At 42.9% G+C, this 20,427-nt stretch overlaps 1 long non-coding RNA gene across 1 annotated transcript; it reads left to right on the top strand.

The window, feature by feature from the left end:
• Positions 1-4,273: 4,273 nt before the first annotated feature.
• On the top strand, positions 4,274-19,931 carry LOC122117607. Its single transcript, XR_006149213.1, has 3 exons — positions 4,274-4,360; positions 11,085-11,086; positions 19,921-19,931. It is a non-coding gene; the product is annotated as an uncharacterized LOC122117607 (long non-coding RNA).
• Positions 19,932-20,427: the final 496 nt, after the last annotated feature.

Here is a 20,427-nt window from a genome sequence, read left to right as displayed (position 1 = left end):
GAGACGTTTGTCAGTTGTATGGCTAGTGAAGATCTTCTCCCAATCCGTGGGCTTTCTATTGATCTTGCTAGCTATGTCCTTTGCTATGCAGAAGCTTTGCAGTTTCATGCAATCCCATTTGTCCAACCTTTGTCTGATTTGTTGTGTTTCTGGGTCTCTATTAAGAAAATTTGGCCTGTGCCGAGGAGCCCTAGGGTTTCTCCTATTCCTTCCTGTAATGTTTTCAGGGTGTCTGCTTTGACTTTGAAGTCTTTGATTCATTTGGAGTTGATTCTGATATATAAGGATCTAGCTTTAGTTTTCTACAGGTGATTAACCAATTTTGCCAGCACCATTTACCAGAGGCTGTCTTTCTTCCATTCTATTTTTTAGCTCCCTTATCAAAGATTAGTTGGCTATAGGTCTGCGGGTTCATTTTTGGGTTTCCAGTTCTATTCCATTGGTCCTCAGGTCTGTTCTTGTGCCACTACCAAGCAGTTTTGATTACTATGGCTTTGTAGTAGTTTGAAATTTGGTATTGATATTCCTCCAGCACTGTTCTTTCTGTACCTATACTTTTAAATGTCAGTCATGCACGTTTGCAGGAATGATTGTTGTTGACAAAAGTTAATCCCTTATAAGCAAAGAATTGGATGTTTGGAGTCTCTAGGTAATGTGGGAGAAAGGGTCCATTTTCCAGAAGGTCAACAGAGGTTAACAAATGATGTTATAGGAAACTGCATTTTGGCCTGGTCCAAAGGTCAACTTGTACCAGGGCAGATAGCCCAGTTCAATAATTCCAGCTTTGTCTGACATGTGATTAGCAGTGCCTCCCATCTCCATTTTAAGTATTTCAGACCATTACTCCCCATTTTCTCTTCTTTTTCTTGATCCTATATAGCCAGCTCTTCATTTATTTCCATAAAGACAAGATCACTTGGAAGTAAGGAAATCAAGAAAGTGGAAAGATCAAATATGTGGATATTAAAGTAAGCTAGGATTATGAAGGAGAAGCCCCCAAATACTGAAGAAACAAATATAGGAATGATGTATGTCTCAGAACATGTAGTATTTGATGAAAATAAGAGTGTCAACAATCTAGATCTGGAGGGCAGTGAACACAGAATGGCTGAGAAGCAGCAGTAAGGAACAAGACCTTCCCAGTTTCAGGGACAGGAAGGGTGTGGGCTATAAAACAACCACTTCAAGAGGGCTACAAGGGAAAGAACCAGGTGTGAGAGCCACAAGGTGAAGCAGTCTGTAGGACAGGCTCCAAGGCTCCAGGGTGTTGAGGATATTTCTGATTATGATTCAATTCTGGATGTCAGGTGGTTTTACATATGCAAGAGGGCTATAAGATGGGATCAGAATATAGAACATCCTGGGGAGTAGATGTGGAAATGAGGGCTACATGGTTGCTTGCACTGCCTGACAAAAATGGAGATGAAGGATGAATTTCATTTGGTTCTATATCCCAGGATAGATATGTCCCAGGAAGTTGTAGATATTGAAGGGAAAGATAGGGCTGCAGATCTGGTCAAAGAGAATTAACAATCTTAGGTACTTATTTAAGACTTCTCTTGGAGTAGTGGAGCATATGGGACTCTGTTTTGACTCCATAGATGGAGGATTGCAGTGTGTCTAAGGGCATTCTTACTCCCGTTGTGAAGGTTTCTAATGCAAGCATAGAAGCTGCCAGGTTAACGTGGTCTTAGTTACCTCAAAGGCCCATTGGCTTCAAACACAAAGCCTAATAAAGATACTGCGAAGTTTAATGCGTGATTTCATTAATGTTCTTTACTAAACTGAATACTTGATTTTTTACTCGGAGGTGGTGAGTGGCTCAGTGGTAGAGCGCTTGCCTTGCATGCATGAGGCCCTGGGTTTGATTCCTCAGCACCACATAAGCAGAAAAAGTCGGAAGTGGCCCCACAAGTGACAAAATAAATAAATAAATAATAAACCCAGCCAGGTGCCTACTCGGGAGGCTGAGATCTGAGGATCATGGTTCAAAGCCTGCCTGGGCAGGCAAATCTGTGAGACTCTTTATTTCCAGTTAACACCAAAAATTCCCCCAAAACCCAGAAGTGGAGCTGTGGCTCTAGTGGTAAAGCACTAGCTTTGAGCCAAAACAAGCCCAGGGACAGCACACAGGCCCTGAGTTCACTCTCAGGAGTGGCGTGCAGATGAGTGTGCGCTCGCACACACACACACACACACACAGAATAACAAAACTATAGGTAACACCTTTTTGGGGAGGACAGTAGTTGGTATACATCATCTATTTCTTAGTGAATATTGCCTTTGAAATTAGCAACAGTACTAAAAAAATAATGATTGCACTACTTGGTCAAGCAGAACTAACATTTCATTTTTTAAAACAGTACAAATCTATTTAAAATTTTAATTAGTATATACACATGTACATATATATGTATATAATACACCATACCAGTTAATTAAATGCTACAAACCAATGTGAACCACTGGAATGGGGCAAAAAGCCCACACATTTAAGCTTTAGGAACCATTCTATTTTCTCTGTAAAATGTTCAAGGAACAGGGCTTCCCTAGTTACATATGTTCATATATCTGAGTATCATCTTTCTAACATGGAGCACAAGCCCAGCCAGTGCTGGGAGAGGGTGCCTGCTGTCATGCCTTGACTGGAAGCTCGCGATGACAATGACAAGCCCCCACCACAGGAAGTCATTGATCACATGACATCTATCGCAAGGTCACAAATTACAAATGTCCTACATAATTGCTTCATAAACCTTTTCTTTTATTAAATGATTTTGTTGTTGGTAAATACTGTGTTTTCCCACCCCTCCCCAGGAGCTGCTAGTTGAAATCCCATGACTCCCCCTCTCCTCCCCGCAAGCATTAGGATTTGAAAACCTTTTTTTTTGTTGGGGTGGAGAGGAGAAACTGGTGGTGGGGGGGAGGAGGGGCAGCTTCTTTGTGTAAAACACATGTGTTTTCAACACTGCTATAAATACAGATACAACACCTGGAGTTACAGTAAGATATTGGGTTCTCCATGGGGTGGGACCAGGCAGGTGTGGGGGGAGGAGACAGGGGTACTGCAGACAGAATGAGGGTGCTTGAAGCCTCCCTGGGGCAGCAGAAGCCTAGAGCTGCCTAGTAGGATGTGCCAGGTGGTGGTTCCATTCATATGGAGCAGCAACCCCAGTTGGGGAAGTTAGGGGAGAAGGGACAGGGAAGGAAAGTGAGGGATGGGGAGCTCAGCCAGATTTCACAGGGGCCTTCTCCAGAGGAGAGCAAGCTGGACAGGATTCCCCTAGAAGTGGATGGAAGTCCAGGCCCTCCCTGGTCCCTGTCTCCTTGGATACCTGGGGTGGGATGAGCAGGGAAGATGTGGGGGAAGCTCACCAAGCCAGGTAGAAGATGGGCCTGGCTGGAGAGGGAAGAAATGCCCTGAAAAGTGTAGGGTCCTGGGAGGCTCTAGGGACATGTGCAGTGGCAGTGGGTGGCAAGTTATCAGCTAAGCATAGCCCCTCCCCACCCAAGATCCTCTCCGCAGTGCCAGCTTGGCCCAGCACAGCCCCTACATGTGCGTGCAGACCAGGCCGCACCACCCCACTGGTCTCTTGCTCCCCCCACCCCATTCTGTGGGCACTCAGGTTATGGTTGGTCGCTATATCCCATCAAAAGAAAGAAAGAAACAAGGATAGTTGTCCTAAATAGCCACACCTCTAAACCCAACAAACAAGTCTTGGGTGAAATGAATAGTAGAAACAGTTACTCCTCACATTCATGTGAAAACCATAAGAGGACATCAGGCCAGGTCTAACCCCGTCTGTCACCATGGAGGATCTGCCACCAGGAACACAGATCTGGGGGGAGGCGCTGTCTCACGGGTGCTCAAGGGGCCGTGGCTGGGACACCTTCCAGCCTGGGGCAGGGCTGAAGCATCCTGTGCCTGGGATGCAGGTCCTCTAGGAACTAGACAACCAGAGCCAGCTGCCTGTCGTTCTGGGGTCAGGTAGGAGGGACTCAGTCTGGGATTTAGGAAATGGCCTCTGGCCATCATCTGTCCCACCCACCTGGCAATGCCACCTGGGCAGCAGGCAGAGCATTTCAGTGCAGAGCTCAGATGAGCTAGGATGGTGACCCCTTTGCCCATGCTGGGGCCAAGTATCCTACTGGCCACACTGGAGGAAATTTGTGGTTCCCAGTGCCAGCAAGAAGGACCCCAGGGTAGTCAGGAGGGAGACTGGGGTTGGGGAAGGGAAGGGTGGGCAGCTCCATGGCAGGCAGACAAGGCCAGCAGAGAGGGAAGGAGCCTTTGGAGCTTGGCAAATGCAGGGGTTTCTTACAGGGGTTTCTGGCAAGGCTGACCCTGGCACCAGTTCTGGTACAATGATGAGGCAGGCCTGGACCCCTCTCTCCCCATCGTTCAGGGTCTCCCTGAGTTTCCAGAGCTTTGGGCACTTGTGAACAGCTGTGAAGCCTCACTCAGCCTCCCTGGGCACCTCGGAGGCAGCCCCAGCAGATGGGACATGTCTGGTTGACCTTGAACCATTTGTCCACACACTTGGTATGAAATGCTGGTTGCAAGGGAGGACTTGGAACACCTGCCGCACCTCGAAGTAGCTGAAGCAGACCATGCATAGCATGTGCTCTGATGGTGACTGTCGGGGCCGAAGCGATATGATGGCAGCTGTTCTGTATCAGCTTCAATGAGGTCCCCTGGGCTTGGTATCTCCCAGCTGCTTGGCCAGGAGAGGAGGGCCTCATAATTCTCTACCTCCATATCACCCACGTCCAGATCTAGGCTTATGGTGGGCCCTGTAGCTGTGGGTGACATGGGCAGCATCAGAGGAAGTACAGCAGGAAGCTGGGGTAGTAAGATGGCAGAGGGGGTCGGGGAGATAGCCACTGGTGCAGGTGGTATATCTGGGTGGGTGCTCAGTCTCCGTGGCATCATGCAAGAATAGGGCTGTAAGAGGGGATGGTGGAGGTCAGGGTGTGGGCCTTCCTTCGGTTATAAATATTCTCTCCAAGAACCAGCAGAGTCATAAGGGTAGACACGAATATAAAGAACTGTCTCAGCAAGGCAAAATTTACTTCTGCACGCAGAAGAGTGCACCATCAGCCAAAACTAGGCTAGCAAGCACGCTGATAACATCTTCTATAAGGGCAAATTCCAGCCTCTTTTCTAGAACGAAAGGAATTCTTACATATTCTAAAATTACAGTTTCTGAGGCTTTAAAGATCCAGACTTCATAGAAACCCAAGGCAAGCGATTGTAGAATGGGAAGGTAAGGAAGACTGTGGACACAGCTCAAGTGACAGAGTAACTATCCAGCAAGCTCAAGTTCAAATCCTGTATTACCACCTTTTTTTTCACTAGAAGAGAAAGGAAAGGTAGATGTGGGCAGTGAAGAAAGAGTTTTCAGTGTAAGTTTGGAGTAAGAACTAACATTGAAGTGGGGAGGAAGTGTAATAAGTATTACCTGTTAAAAACTTAAGACAAATCAAATTTAACAGTTTAAGCAAGGAACTATCATGGAAGCTGGGTGCCAGTGGCTCATAACCTGCAATACTAGCTACTGGTAGGTGAGACTGGGAAGATCGTGGCTCCAGGCAAGTCTGGCCAGAAAAGTTCACGAAACCTCATCTCAAAAAACTAAAAAAATGATTGGGTGGGGGGGAGGGGGGAAGCTGGGAAGAGAGGTGAAGGGTAAACAAAGGAGGAGGCTGCAATGCTTGGTAAGAAATGTATGCATTTTCCTGCCCATGTAATTGTAACCCCTCTGTACAGTATGTTCTCAATTAAAATAAAAAAAAAAAAAAAACTAAAAAAATGCTTGTTGTGGTAGTATATGCCTGTTGTCTTAGCTACTAGAAGTATAAATAGGAGGATCATGGTCTAGGATGTCCAAACAAAAAGTGATTTTACACACACACACACACACACACACACACACACACACACACACACACACACACACACACACACACACACACACACACACAATGGGCAGATAGGGCTGGAGAGTTGGCTCAAGCAATAGAGTGAACTCAAACACAAGTAGCACCAGGAAGAAAAAAAGCATGGCTAGAGTAGTACTCAGAACTCATCTCTTCCCAACAACATGAGCAGTGAGCTACGAAAGTGAAGAAATTTTTTGGTTGACTACAGCTAGACATTTGTCTTGCTTGGTAGTGATCTGGTGGGAAGTCCCTACTTAGATGTTAGTTGGCGGCAGTTTCTGGTGCTTAACTTTAACTTTCATTTTACGTTGAACGGGATTTTGATGTATTTACACAGGAACCCAAGACCCTGGAGTCATCTCAACTTACTGGCCTATCAATTATTTTAACAACTTTAATCCCTGTCAGTCCAGGACCAAGGTGGAATGCTGTTCACTAAGCACTCCAAATAAAAGAAAATTAACCATTGCATTTGTCTGTTCACCACCCTGTGTAATCACCAAGCCTGATCCAAGTCTCTCCTTGTAGTGACAGCCTGGGGTGAGACAGCCCTGGGAGCAATGTACAGACCTGAGAGTTGTACCATCTAAAATGCATCTGGGTTTTATACCAGGCTTGCCTCAGATGCATAGCCCTGCAGCAGCTTCTGGAAGAATCCATATCCTGATTCCCAGTTAAAGGGCAGGCCCCTCATGGCCACACTCATCAAGTGACAGATTAAAGGGACCTTAAAGCAATTTTAGTGTAATTCCCTTCCTGATGCACGAGGCCCTTCAGAAAATGGCATTCTACTTTAGAGTGGCCCAGCATTTACCACCCCAGAGGAAGCCTGTTCCATTTTGGTCCTGTTCAATGAATAGAATGTTCAGGCTCGTTGAACTGAAATCCCCATAGCTTCTTTAGCAGAATTCCTGCCAAGTTTTTGCAATCAGTTTAATAAGATCAGTGGCTGCCAGTTATAAGCCCTAGGGTATCTCTCTGGTGACCTGAATTCAGAGTCTCTTGTGTAGAAATAGCTGATTCAATGCTGATTCTATCTTAGTAATCATTTTTTTCTATATGCATTATGTACAAGTGCCTTTCATTGCAATAAATAATTCTTTTACAAGCATTAAATAAACTATATTAATACCTACCATGTGTCAGGCACATAGATTTATGCTCATAAATGACCCAGTGAAGGTCCTACTTTTCAAGATTTTTATTAAAGAAAGAGTCTGGAAAATGAGCTATAATTCCCAAAGTGAGTCAAATACTGTGCTATAGGACTTATTAGAGTGCCTTAGAAGTTTATGGATGTTCCCACTTAATTTCATTTGAATTTTAATTCTGAAAAATCAAGAGTTTTTTTAAACTTAAATGTCAACTTTATTCACCCTTAATAAATATGTGTGGGTCCTCCATTTTCATTATCCCTCATTCAAAGACTATCTCCAGGGTGAAGTATATGCTAGGTTTCTCCTAGTGGTTGAGGTGGAGTTGGGTGGGTGGCTCTTGCCTCTGTGTACTTTTTATTGCTGATGCCAGATTTGGCAGTTTTCCCTCTAAATAGGGACACTCTGGTACCTTTCAGAGTGATAGTTCTTGACCTTCTGCTGATAAAACCTGCACTTCAGTGTACTGATTAGCCAGTGAAAGAACAAGGTGAGACACACGAAGCACAAGTATTTCATATACATCTATAGATATAGATATCTATCTGTCTATCTAATCAATTCCTTTTATTAACTGCTTTTGGTAGTAATGAGGTTTGACTCAAGGCTTCCCACTTGCTAGGCAGGTGATCTATAGCTGAGCCATACCTCTAGCCTTTCTTTGTCCTGTTTATTTTTTAGATAGAATCTAATTTCAGGTTATTTTTGAGAGAGGCATGTGCCTAAATGGTGGTACTTATTTTAAGCTTCTCATCTTAGCTGGGATAATATGTGTGGGCCACCACACCCAGCATTTGGTATGTGTCTCATGAACTTTTCCTCCTGGGATGACTTTTAGCCATGTCTTCCCAATCTCAGCCACAGTGGGTCCTTGCTCCCCTACTCAGAGCCTGTCATAGGTCCTGAGGGAAAAGGAGGCCTACATTTCACCAATAGCTAGAATTACAGGCCTGAGCTCTGAATCAGCTTCAGTTTCTTTTTCTGGAACAGTGGTGGCAGGCCTAGGTGAAGATGGAAACAGGAACGAGATGTTTTCTTAGGATTCTGTTATATATTTCAAGACAAAAATGATTACTAAATATATCTCCCCAAGTGTCAAATCACATAAGAGCTTCATTTCCCTGATAGCATTCCTAGCCTTAAGCCATCTTCATAGTTTTTAATGAAATCTGGGCTGATAAAAAATTCTCCATAATTATATTTGAAGTTATGGCTGAGAGAAAGGGATAGGCAGAGGGCAGCTAGCATATTTGCTGAGTAAATCATATGGCTGATTTACTTCAGTTGCTGCCCTTAAGGATGACTGAGATAGGTTTGTGAGAGCCTGGATACTTCTTGCAGCTCAGCAGCCACCTCTGAGACTGTTAACCCAGAAGGACTTGAATGGTAAGAGAATACTAGGGGCAGCCACCATTAGGCTTTAAGACCATGTTCCCCAGTGGAGGAGACCTTGGTTATGTCAGTCATATTAAGACATTGGCTCATCAAAATAGGACTGTAAGAACCCTACTATCCTACTCAATGCCTGGCATGGAAACTATTGTACATTCCATAGTCACCAGGGGTGTGCAACAGCCAGGTGCTTTGCTTTGAGCTCCACTTCAGATAACTCAGGGCTTTCTCAGTCAGCAAGGGAGATTCCTCCAACTTTAGTGATTTACATAGTACAGGCGGCCAGATTTGCCAGAACCTGAGGGAATTTGCTGGAGCTTCTGAGATATTTGTGCATCCTATCCTCTTGGACAATGTGATGTGTGTTTGTTGCCCCTTAGCCTATTCAGAATACTTTATCTCATGAGGGAATTGAAGTTGAGGACTAACGTTGCCATGTGGAGGAGGGAATAAGAGGAAAAAAAGAGAAATAATGAAAGAGGAGCACATGAAATTTCTATTGCTCTGTACAAATTATCCTTAATTAAAAGAATAGCTCTTAGTTCATATAGTGTCTGGATAAGGAATTTGGCCGTGGTCTACCTGGCTGGTTCTGACTCAGGTTCTTTCAGATGTAGTCAAGACATCAGCTGAGGATAAGGGATACATCATCAGAAGACTGGCCTGGGGCTGGAAGATCTTACTTTAAGACTGCAAATGTATGGATGGCTTCACTTTTTAAGAAGACAACATCATTTGTAGACACATTTTAAGTCTTCATACAAGGAGCTGGAATTTTTATGTAATTATGCCTGAAGCTTCTCCTACTGGTAATTGAGCTAAATTTTAAAGCTTATGTGATTTTTCTTTCACATACTTGCAGGAAAAGGCATTGTAAATAACAGAAGAGGTATGAAGTAATGGGTCTGGGGAAGATTTTTCTTTTGAGGTGATAAGTTCTCATGAAAGAAGATAACTGTTAGGGAGACTAGACTTTTCTTTCACACAGGAGATCCAAGACTCCACAAAGGTTCCTAGGCAGTATGTTAACAATGCCTTTCATTTTCTATATTTTGATGCTCTGACATCTGGTCTTACTGGCCCTGGAGGGGCTGACTGGTCTTCCCATGGATAGCTAAGTCCTAGGATTGTATATAACATATCCATGAGTGAGTTTTTTGGGTGCAAACCAACTAATCCAGGGCCCACATCCTTTACTGAGCACTCATACTGTGGGCCTTTCTCTATCTACCTGTGCTGATCACCTGTAGGTTTGGTCTTTAAAGGCTCTTGCCCACAGGTGTCACCCAACTCCACACCTTAATTATTTCCCCTGTGGCCCCATGTGATGTGGTGTGCCTAGTCTTTGGAACTGTGAGTAACAGACTTATTTTAATGACAACTGTATCCTGATCTATTTATTAGCCTTCCTATACATCAAAATTTTACTAAGAAATTATACTTTTAAACTTTCCATTTCCAAGAGATCATATGTGGGTAGCTAGACATTGCCCCTTTTTGAAGGTTCTAGATTATACAATATCCTGGGGCAAAGAGGAGAGAGTGACTGGCTAGTTGAAGAAGTGGCAAATTTAATATAAATTTAAGGGAAAAGAAGATAGTATGATGCTTCTTTACCTAAGAGTGGTGATTACATAAATTTATACTTCCTATGTAAAATTTTAGAGAAGTATGGCGTGATCCTAATAAATAATTACTAGGCTTTTGTTATTTTTAGTTTTCAAAGCAATTTGAAAAGATTTATTTTTAACAAATCTCTAGCCCTTACAATCTTTGCTTTTAACCTCATGGCCCACATAAGCACTAGGATGTGTGAAACATTTGGTGATAATTTTTTGTTTTTTCCAGTTGTGGGCATGAACTCTGGGCCTGAGCGCTGTCCCTCAGCTCTTCAGCTCAAGGCTAGTGCTCTACCACTTGAGCCATAGTGCTACTTCTGGCCTTTTCTGCTTATGTGGTGCTGAGGAATCGAACCCAGGGCCTCATGCACGCAAGGCAAACACTCTACCACTGAGCTACCTTCCCAGCCCTTGGTGACAATTGTTCTATACAGTTGATACATGCCTTACCCCATCTACATTTGCATATACGTTTTATTACTTCAAAAATCATCTGATTATTTTTGTAAATTCAACCATGAGTTTACTTCATAGAATATTTCAATTTAAGCCTTCTGGCAGTCTTCTGTTTCTTGAAAATCTGAATCTATACAATATTTAGTTTCATCTAGTAGACAAAAGGAATTTATTCTTTTGGGGTTTTTTTTTGTTTAGATAAAGGCAATTTGCATTCTTAGAAGTTTCTTTCTGTGGCTCAAAGGGTAGAACAACTGCCTGCCAAGTATAAGACCTTGAGGTCAAGCCCCAGTACTGCCAAAGGAAGGAAGGAAGGAAGGAAGGAAGGAAGGAAGGAAGGAAGGAAGGAAGGAAGAAGCTTTTTTCAACAAACTGTGCCCAATAGTTACATGCTCAGAAAGGATCTCTCTCCTTTGTGGTTGTTCTGAAATCTTTACAGTGGTTTGCTCAGGTAAGTTCTTGTCTTTAAAATGTTCCTTCTCATCACCCCAAATGACCATAAATCATTAGTGATGATAAGGAGTTCCCTCATTTGTACTAAGATTCCAAATTATCTGTATCTTTATGTAACATTATTTCATTTCCCTTCAAATGTCATAGAAGAAATTGTGGGAAGGTACTCTTTTCTTATGCCATTCCTTTTGGTCTCTTGTGAGAAAAGGAGTATCACCTTCCATTCATCCATCCAGCCAGCTATCTACCCAAGTTAATTAGTTTGGAATGAGAGATGCTTAAGACACTATTCTTCCTTTAAAGAATTTGAAAAGAAGACTGAAAAACCAACCAACAATTGGAAAAGTGTGTACAAAAATATCTAAATAGCACCAAGAAGATGATGATACAAAGGGTAGATGGTACTTCAGTTATTTTTGCTATGTAATAAGCTACCCAAGAACTTAATGACTTAAAAAACAATTATTTATAGTTTCTTTTGATCCTGTAACTTGAGGTTGGCTTACCTGGGAGACTCACTCGCTGTATGTGTGTCTACTGAAGCAGAAAAACCATGATAACCTCTTGACTTGCATGCCTATTTATTTGGAATGATTTGAACGGTTGGGTAGTGGTCAGACAATGTTTCCCCGCAATGTAGCATCTCTTCCTGGCTTTCTTGGACTTCATTCTGCAGCTTTCTCAGAGTAGTGATGGCTGCTGAGAAGAATGAGGCAGCAAGCCTGGGTTTGGAAGTTCTAGAATGTCATTTTCACTTCATTCTATTATTTTTTAAATTTTTTTATTGTAAAGATAGTATACAGAGGGTTACAGTTACATGAGTAAGGTAATGAGTACACTTCCTATTGAGCATTGTTACCCCCTCCATTGTTTTCCCCCTACTATCCCTTCCCTCCCTACCTTCCCCAAGGTTCTTTTTTTTTAAATTGTGATTAAGTGATTACATAATTTCCCAAATTTCACAGTATTGTGGAATAATGATGCTCATTTAAAGTCACAAGCTCATTCTAACTTTCCTGGAGCAAATTGTCTATCATGGTCTATAACATATAACGGTGTACACATATACCCCATACATGTGATCAGCAGCATGGGGATATTTAGTAGTGGTTCGACCAGATGAGTGGAAGTTCTTTGTTTCTTAAGTCCTGTTAATTTTGTCGTATCACCTAACATTTTGGATTTAACATCTACTTATCAGGGAGACCATGTACCGTTTGTCTCTTTGCTCTTGGCTTACCTTGCTCAACATGATTTCTTCTAGTTCCATCCATTTCCCTGCAAATGCCATTATTTTGTCATTTCTAATGGCTGCATAATATTCCATTGTGTATAAATACCACAATTTTTGGATCCATTCATCTGTGGTGGGTGTTTCCATATCCTAGCTATTGTGAACAGTGCTGCAATAAACATGGAGGTTCATACTTCATTCTATTATTAAAGCAGGCCCACAACTTGAGCAATATACTGAATGTTTGTGCTCTCGTAGATTTCATATGTTGAAATTATAATCCCCATTGCAATGATACTAGGAAGTGGGCTTTGGGGAAGTAATTAAGCCATGAGGATGGAACCCTAATAATTATCCCATATAAATGCCATACTGTAGAGCTCTCCTTTCTGTTCCTGCCATGTAAAAATATAAGGAGATGGGGCTTGGAAGGTGGCTCAGTGGGAGAGTGCTTGCCTTGCATGCATGAGGCCCTGGCTTCAATTCCTCAGCACCACATTAGCAGAAAAAGCTGGAAGTTGTGCTGTGGCTCAAGTGGTAGCACCCAGGCCCAGAATTCAGGCCGCACAACTGACTATATATATATATATGTGTGTGTGTGTGTATATATATATATATATATGTATATATATATATATATATATATATACATATATATATATATATATATATATATGATGTCGAAGGTCTGCAGCTTGGAAGACAGCCCCACTCGACCTTGACAATACTGTCTAGCACCATTATCTAAGACTTCTGTTCTCCAGAACTGTGAGAAACAAATTTATGTTGTTTATAAGCCACCTAGTCTATGTACTTTGTTATAACAGACTAAACTAAGACACTTACCTAATCCTTTTTGTGTGTGTGTGCCAGACCTGGGGCTTGAACTCAGGGCCTGGGTACCGTCCCTGAGCTTCTTTGTTCCAAAGCTAGCACTCTAACACTTGAACCACAGCTCCACTTCTTGCCTTATTTTTTGAGTAGTTTATTGTAGATAAGAATCTCATAGACTTTACTGCCTGGGTTGGCTTCAAATCATGATTCTTAGATATCAGCCTCATGAGTAGCTAGGGATTTGGATGTGAACCACCACCAGTGCTAGGCTCAGTCTTTTGAATTTTATGAAAAGGACCTCCCTTACCCACTAACTCTTACCGTGCCCCACAGCACTGCCAAGAGAACTAAGTATGAGTTCACTCTGACCTAAAGATAAATCAGGGAGCTGGGCTCCGGTGGCTCATGCCTGTAATCCTAGCTACTCAGTAGGCTGAGATCTGAGGACTGTGGGCAGGAAAGTTCATGAGACTCTTATCTCCAAGTAACTGCCAGAAAAATGGAAGTGGAACTATGGCTCAATCGATAGAGCAATCGCTTTGAGCTGAAGAGCTCAGGGACAGTGCCCAGGCCCAGACCATTACCAACAACAACAAACAAACAAAGGATAAAACAGGGAGAGTAATTGCTGGAAATGCAATAGAGTCTAATATCCATCCATATGAGATCTTCTTTGATGTTTCTGACACACAGCCGTCCTCTCCACACTGTACAACTTCTTTTTCCCCTTGTGACATGCTCTAGTTATGGAGAAGAGGAAGATCCATAGACAGTAAATTACGGTTGAGGGAATATGTCTGTGGGCTCAGGAAGAATAACGTACAGTTCCTTCTTTGGTCCCACCTGGAGAGAAAACTGGAGGGAACACAGTATATGCCAGAACAGAAAACAAAATGGTGCGTGCTGAAGGAGCCAGGCTGAATGCTGGCTGAGGAAGCTGCATGGCTGGCTGTCACATGGGAGGCCTGCTAGCTCCCTGGGGACTAGAGTTTCTTACTGAAACATGGACTTATTCTAAAAGAAAAAAACCTGCCAAGTTTCTAGCATCAAAAACTCTGAAAGTGATGCTATTTCTATGTTATTTGCTCTTCGGGGAATTGTTTCTTTGCTGCTCTCTCTCTAGATGTAGTGACTTTCCTTGGATTGTCCATTTTTCACAGCTGGGCTAAATGGCGCTAAGAGTTTAAGTGCAGAACTTTATGTGCCAAAATCATAAAGTGGGAGCTATCCCTGACCCTCTTCCCCTTTCAGAGTCTGTGTGGTGCCAGTGGCAGAAAAGATAAGGAAGCGTATCCCAGCTAGAAGAGAAAAGACTGGCTAGGAACTCTTGGTCCATTGAGCTGTCACTTGAATTTTCCTTTCCGGCTTTCACATCTGGATTATGCATCTTTCATTTCTTTATGGGACACTGTTGCTAAAATCTTGGTCGGGGACAGAGTCTGAAGTAAGTTAGTGTGATGGAGAGGAACGGTCACACATCATCTCTACCAATGCCTACTTCTCCCTGCCACTCCTAACACCACACACACATACACACACACACACACACACACACACACACACACACACACACAGAGTCATCACAGAGTCATCACAGAGTCATCACAGAGTCATCACAGAGTCATTGATGTCCTGGGCCAAAGCAGCCTCAAAATTGCTGTGTCATTTGTGCAGGAGCTTGTTTTTCCATCTTGCCAGATCTCTGTGCTCTTTTAGGGCACTGACAGCTCTGCCTGTGAGGATTCTTCTGTGGTTGTCTGCCTTCATTATCACCATCTAAACCAGTCCCTTCTAAGTCAGATAGGGTGGTATCTGGGAGTGCTAGTAAGTTCAGAATCCAGATGCCACTGTATCCAGTGCAAAGTCAAATAGAGTCACACAGTTGTGTTGCCCTTAATGGCACAGAGGCTAACTTGGAAGTTAACAGCATGAACTATGAATCCTAAAGGATAACTGCCTCTTAGGGGGCCAAGATGGGTAGGATATTACTGATGCTCTTGGAACAGCTTATTCAGAGAGGAGAGAATGTTACAAACCAGGTGGCTGGGGTCCCTCTATTCTATCAGATTAAAAAGCTTGAGTAGCAAGAAGACATTCCAGTTATATTTACAGGCAGTGGAGGGAATGACAGTGGCAGTGATCCCTAGCGCTCTCTGTCTCTCTCTCTCTCTCTCTCTCTCTCTGTCTCTCTCTCTCTCTCTCTCTCTCTCTCTCTCTTTCTGTTGGTACTGGATCTTGTACTCACAGCCTCAGGCTCTTGCTTGTTTTTTTTGCTACTGACTAGTGCTTTACCATTTGAGCCATTCCTTCAGTTCTAACTTTTTGCTGGTTAATTGCAGATACGTGTCTGGTGAATTTGTCTGTCTGGCTGGGTTTGAATCTTGATTTTCAGATCTCAGCCTCCTAAGTAGCCAGGATTATAGACATGAAGCATTGGCTCCCAGCAGCCCTAAGTCTTTGACAGGCAGGGGCAGTAGATGTGCCTTGGGTTGTAAGCTGAGTTTCTGACAGCTTAGTGTGGCAGCTGAGTTTGGTGCCCAGGGTTTGACTAAGGTCCTAACTGCTGCAGCTTTTTTTGTGCTCCATGAAGAGACCTGCTTGGTCAGGGGGCTTTTAAGGGGCTCATCTCCCAGCAGAGTGTCACCTTTGCCATCAGTGTCAGGTTTACTTTTGCCCTCTCTGCTGTATGCCATCGCGTACACTCCACAGCTGTCTCCACAGCTGCCACTTCCACTTTCCTTGCTGCCTGCTGCTTGCTCACACTACTCTTGTCAGCTTTTCATGGGCCAATTAGTAGGGGCCAGTCAGCTCCTGATGCCATGGGAACCTCTTTGTCAGCCTCACTGCTGCCCTGCTGCTAGTGCCCTGTTACTAGTGTTCCCACTGTGGCAGGAACCAGAGGAGTCTTTTTTTCTGTTTGTTCCTGTTATCACCCAGAAAGTGAGGTGCAGCAGTAACAAAGGTGTCTGCACCCATCACCGCAGGCTTCTCATGCAAATGGAGGATTGTGTTTACACCAATTACATGTCTTCTCTTGAGCCAAAGCACTTCACCTCTGACAGTCCTTTGCTCAAGACAGCCTGAACCCCAGATAAGGATCTAGCAGCTGCCAATCACAGAGTTAAATCTCAGCCCCCCTCCAATATGTCAGTACTTTTAAAAGAACAAGATAAAGAAGAGGAAAGAAGAATGGCCAACAGACATATGAAGGAATGCTCAACCTCTCTAGTCATAAAAGGAATGCAAATCAAAATAACATTGAGATTCCACCTCACCCCAGTTAGAATGGCTATAATCAAGAACTCTAATAACAACAGATGCTGGAGGGGATGTGGACAGAAGGGTACCCTACTGCATTGTTGGTGGAAGTGTAAACTTGTTCAACCACTTTGGAAAGTAGTATGGAGGTTCCTCAAAAGACTGCACATAGAGCTCCCCTATGACCCAGCAATCCTACTTTTGGATATTTACCCAAATGATCACAAACAAGACCACACTAAAGCTACCAGCACAACTATATTTATTGCAGCATTATTTACCATAGCTAAGATATGGAACCAACCCAGATGCCCCTCAGTAGATGAATGGATCAAGAAAATGGGGTATATATATATAGAATGGAATTCTATGCCTCCATTAGAAAGAATGACATTGCCCCATTTGTTAGGAAATGGAAAGACTTGGGAAAAATTATATGAAGTGAAGTAAGCCAGGCCCAAAGAAACATAGGTCCCATGGTGTCCCTTATTTGCAATAACTAGTATATGTCTGGGACAAACAGAAAAGCTCAGATAAGATGATGTTAAGCGAAATGAACCCCAAGATAGGGACACAAGTGGTTTTATTCTTTCTTGCTATTGTTTCTAATGTATTTATAAGGTATCATGTGTTTTTCTGTTGCTTTGTATGTCCCTCCCCCATGGTATAACCCCTGTTTTCACTGTATTTGATGTTGGTATAATTTGGAGGGGAAGGAAAAAAACAAAATGTTTAAGTAGGGATACAGGTTGACCCATTGCAACAATGAGATGTAGAAGACCCTGTGTTGAAAAACAAACTTTACAATTTAGGCAGGGGGGGTGGGGGGTTGGAGGGAGAGGGGAGTGTAGTTGTGGAGTGGGAGGGAAGGGATGGCAGGGGAAAAACAAAGGAGAAGGCAACAATGCTTGATAGGAAATGTACTCATCACCTTGCTCATGTAACTGTAACCCCTCTATATAGTATTTTCACAATAAAAAAAAAACTTATTTTAAAAAAAGAACAAGAAACTTTTGGAAGGGTTCTTACCAAAAAGGCTTCTAACAGAGTTTAACTTCAGTCCCAGTGTTCCAGAGGTGGAGCCCTATCATCTTTTTCAGTAGATTTAAGCAAACTCTCTATCTAGAGGATCCAAATATGGGATTTCCACAACCCCCCCCCCCCCCCAGATCCTTTTAAGAACTTTTTTTTGGAGAAATACTGGTATTAAGGTGGGGAGAAAATGGAGACAAGTTGACATCACATTAAGAAGCAAGAATTACTGCCACACTCCTTTTTAAAAGCAGAGGGGAATCAAGGATGCTGCCCATGTTAACAGCCAATAGTAGCAGGGAATTGAATCCAGGACTCTTCGGTGCCAAATAGCCTGACTTTTTTTATTAGACTCTGGCAGTTCATTCATGATATTAGGGGCTCTGGGCAGGGCATTTCTCCCTCTCTGCTCTACCTATGGCCTCTTTCCTCCAATCTTGGATGTATCATGTGCTACAATTTTCCCCAGTTCTCTCTTCAAAGATAAGTACTCACTTGTTCTGTTTTAAAGATGTTAGTATAGGTTCCTAGATGACAGTTAAGAGCCCTGTAGAATCCATGCTGTACTTGTCTCTTGTTCAAAGGCCTTGAACCCCTCCTGAAATGGCTAAGGAAAGTCCTGGTAAACCATCTGCCTTTTCTTTATTCCAGAAGTGGAGTACACCACAACTGCCCTCTCTTCTTCTGTTCCCAGATCAAGGATTAACATGGGGATACTTCTTTCCTTGGTAAACTTTCCCTTGGACCAAAGGTGCCAGTCTGAGTGTGGAGAATCTCTTACATCTGGGTAATGTGCAGAGCTTTTCAAGTTCTTGGCTTCTGTCATTCTCACGTTGTCCTCTGGGCAGCATTGTCTCATTAGTACTTTGGCCCCAGTCCTTTTCAGACCTCCGTGGCCCTGGCTAAGTAAATAGGCAGGTACCCCTGGCTGATTAGGACAGAAAGCATCAGAGTATATTGATGAAATAGTCCCCATCAGCCAGGTCACTTACTAACAAACCACACTGTACTCAAAATTTAAAGCAGTCAATTCATACTGCCTAAGAAAAGTTCTGTAAGGGAGTTGAAGAGTTGTGAACAGAGCGATGGACTGCTATGGGCTGTTTTATTTTTGTTGTTGTTGTTTCTTTTCCCTCACCCCAGTAGAGAGATGGTAGAATTAATTTGGCATAAAATAGGTGGTTATCTCATTAGGTGATTTTTTTTTTTTAGGGAAAGCAGAGATGGTGTACCTTGAAAACTGTCTGGCATTGGCCACCGCCATGGAGTTGGAGAGGGAATCAGCAACTTCAGCCAGCGATGAAAGTCAGTTCATTACCACCAAGACTTGACAGTACACTGAGCACCCAACATTATATTTATGCTACATAAAATAATGTAATACACTTTTTATGACTTAATTTAATCCAGTAGAGGGTATCGGTTTAATAAAGACAAGGACAATAGAATCAAAATTATCCATAGATCTACATAACAAAAGGCTAATAAAAAGAGGACTGAGCTAATTTGACAAGAAATAGATAGCAGTGTCATAAAATGGAGAGAAAGTGTCTCCCTCTGAATTTGTGTAAGTGGACAGGTGCTGATATCTGTAAGAGGAAAATAGAAAAAAAAAACCAAAGAAATAAACAAACAAAAACAAAACCCGCAGCATAGTCTTTGTTAAATTCCCAGGCCAAGCACAAGTTCCTTTCATTTATTCATTCTTCTGACAGCAGAACAGACTTTCTGATGTGAAAAACTTTAATGTTTTAACAAGTACTCAGCAAACAAGCAAACTTTTCTGTGGTTGTATGAGGTTTTACAAAGTTGACTTTCAACTTTGTTCCTTGCTTACCTTCTAAGTATCCATGACAACTGAATACAAATGCTTAATATAAATATGAAAGTGTCTAGCTGCTCCACAGACCCATGGCAAGATAGAGACTGAGATCTGAGTGTATCTTCACTGAGAAAGGAAAAAGTACAGTGATTGTGGGTGGATTTAAAGTCAGTGCCACCCACCAGCTGTTTACAAAGCTTCCTCCAAGAAAGTACCTCAGGTCAGGATGCAGTGGGGACCCAGAAAAGTCTGCAACCTAGTCCCTGATATCAGAGAAGCTTATAGGTTCTTGAGGATGCAAATTACTCTTACATGTTGGCATTTCTTTTAAGGAGTTGGGGTTGAAGTTTTGTTATTCCTGCCTATAAGGTTTTCTGAGCCATGTTTATCACCAAGTTCCTGGTGATGTTAGCCAGAATCTCTTTATCCTCCATCTACTGGACAATTCCCTTGAATCACCCACCTTCCCTTCTGGAAGGAGCCTAACCCTGACTCCATTCCCCCCCCCTCCCCCAAGGATACAGGGATGAACTTGAGTTTGATCCAGTCCTGTCAGACTACTGTTATATTCTAGGCTCTTTGATCTCTATAGTGGAGTGATAGTTAATTTTTTGTGCCAACTTTGCTAGGCTACAGTACCTAGTTATTTGATCAAACCTTATTCTAGATATTGCTGTGAAGGATTTTTTTTAGATGCGATTAATATTTAAATCAGTAGATCAGGTTGTAGGTGGGCTTCATTCAAATAATTGAAGGTCTTAAAAGAAAAAGACTGACCGTTCCCAGAGGGATTCTACCAGAAAACCACTTTGAACTCAAACTATGCCTTCTTCACAGGTATCTTACCTGCTGCCTACCTTACAGGATTTGACTTGCCAAGCCCCATAACTATATGAGTCTATTTATTAAAGTCTTCTCCTCCCTCCCTCCCTCCCTCCCTCCCTCCCTTCTTTCCTTCTTTCCTTCCTTCCTTCCTTCCTTCCTTCCTTCCTTCCTTCCTTCCTTCCTTCCTTCCTTCCTTCCCTCCCTCCCTCCCTCCCTCCCTTCTTTCCTTCTTTCCTTCCTTCCTACCCTCCCTCCCTCCCTCCCTCCCTCCCTTCCTTCCTTCCTTCCTTCCTTCCATATAGATATTACACACACACACACACACACACACACACACACACACACACACACACACACACACACACACACACACACACACACACACACACACGTCCTGAAAACCTG

Source organism: Dipodomys spectabilis, unplaced genomic scaffold (assembly GCF_019054845.1).
Source record: "Dipodomys spectabilis isolate Male_0828 unplaced genomic scaffold, ASM1905484v1 ptg000145l, whole genome shotgun sequence".
Lineage (NCBI taxonomy): Eukaryota > Metazoa > Chordata > Mammalia > Rodentia > Heteromyidae > Dipodomys > Dipodomys spectabilis.
Note: the sequence above shows the minus strand (reverse complement) of the source record. Positions and strands in the feature narration are given on the sequence as shown.